The sequence below is a fragment of the Mus caroli genome, unplaced genomic scaffold (assembly GCF_978045245.1).
Source record: "Mus caroli unplaced genomic scaffold, Mus_caroli_1 scaffold_5, whole genome shotgun sequence".
NCBI lineage: Eukaryota > Metazoa > Chordata > Mammalia > Rodentia > Muridae > Mus > Mus caroli.
This window is the reverse complement of record NW_028227260.1, coordinates 99,905,381-99,907,520: the sequence shown is the minus strand read 5'-3', so window position 1 is coordinate 99,907,520 and position 2,140 is coordinate 99,905,381.

The window sequence follows — 2,140 nt, the reverse complement described above, 5'->3', positions numbered from 1 at the left end:
ATTTCCTATTGCAATCCAGGGAGGATTGCTTCACATCCTTCAAGAGGAGCTGGAGCCCTTGAGAAACTTCTGCTTATAAATACATTTACTACTCTCTTTCCTTTTTCTGATGCCTAGATCATAATGAACTGTTATTATTTAAGATAGAGCCATTTGAGAGAAAAAAGGCTGACAGGCGATAAAGGATGACCATCCTTAAAGTTGAAGGGAGTGAGATTATTCCAAATACTTTGCAAAACCACTCATTTAACTTATGTATGGATTAATGGGATTTTCACATTTAATTCTTCATGTATTTGTTTCCTACAGGAGGAACAAAATATGAAAATAAAGAAGTAGAGCTGACACTAAGGGATGGGAAACATTTTCACAGCAGTATCTTGTCAGCTTTCCAGTATCCCTTGATTTAGCAAGATCCAGACATACACATCTGTTACATAGTTTGGTGCCAAAAGACTGAAATGGATAAAACTGGAAATTACCATATCTCCCTATAACAATTTAGTCACTTCAATGCCCCATGGAACATCTGAACCTAAGTTTGGGTTTTAAGGAGAATATTTTTGAGATATGGCTTTTTGAGTTTAAGTGTTGAACAACTTGGGTATATGGTTAGCTGAGTAGTATGGGAAGTGAAAAATCCTGCTAATAATTTGCCTTAAAGTTTGTCATTAATGGTTGTGTCAAAGTTGCTACCAGAAGTTTGAGCTCTTCCAAACAAGGGCATTCTGCAAGCCCAAGAGCAGAGGACAGTAAAAGAAATATGGGTGTTTTCCCCATGTTGGCCCAGAGGGTTTGAATCTCTCCTTCTGTAGTTACTAATTGAGAGAACAGGTGCAACTTTAGGAGTTTTGAAGGCAGCACAGGATAAGAGAGCAACTACAGTTAATGCCAATGGAGTTGTTGAGAAACAGTTGCACAAGACTATAGGTGTATTTATCTGAGAAAGGGTATCCAGATGTTTTATGCTTCATGTTTGAATAATGACAATTGCAAGCAACAAATGATTTGTGAAGTTTCCAAATCACATGTGCCAGAACATGTACACATGTACAAATGGTTGTTGACTGTGGATATGACTGCATTGTGATGTCTTGTTTGCCTCACTGTTTTCGAGAGAAATATCTTTGCAGCTGTCTACAGGATATAGTACAGTTAGTTGGCTTTCTGAGATGCTCCAATCTGAACAGAACCAAATTATCCCTGTAGCTGCTGGATTTTGGGATTACTCTCATTTCCACTAAGTCTGAGTATTTTAATATATCATAAGTGCTCTTTATTCTTTCACAAGTTTCCCAAATGAGCTTGTCCACTTTAAGTCACTGTGTATGTCTGGGTTTCCAGTTTCTTACTAGAACTAGTTTTGTCCTGAATATTTGTCCAAGTGCCTTTGTTCTTAGCTGCAAAGTTCTTAGTCCTGGCACCACAAAGGCCCTTTAAAAGTAGGACCTCAAGCACCCTGGTGCTCTTACAAGGGGACTAATCCCTTCGTGTCTGGACCTATTGTCCTCTTGTTTACCCTCCTCATTTGAACATGTTTAAGAAGCTTCCACAGGGTAGTCACCTGAGATTTTCTATTTGATGACAATTACTATGTAAATATTCTAAATTGGCAAAAGGTTTTTTTTTTTTTTTTGAAGACTTTTGGGGTGTTAAAATAAAAGTATTTATATACATTTATACTCATAAATATATCTAAAGAAAGTGTATATTATATATACATATACTAATAATTATAAATATACACTAGTATTTTGTGTTTGTGTGTGTGTGTGTGTATTTAAAAGCAATGAATCACTAGGCTAATAGAACTAAATATTATAATTTGGTATTTCCTCTTTTAAATGTACTGCCATGTTCTTGCATAGTCATTTTCACAAATACTGAAACTGAGTTATATATTTTAATTTAGTCACATTTAGTTGTATAGATATAATTAAATAGAACACGTAGTAAGCAAGGTAGTTTTAAGTAAGTAAAAACTTAGATGACGTGTTTCTAAGTTGGTTTTCAGAAGTACAGAGCTGGTGGAACAGGATAGAATAAAGGAGGGAAGGCTTAATTATAATGATTATTTTATTACCAGGTAATGCATCTCCCTATTGTTTCTTTGTTTTTTAATCCTCAAATATAGTGTTAT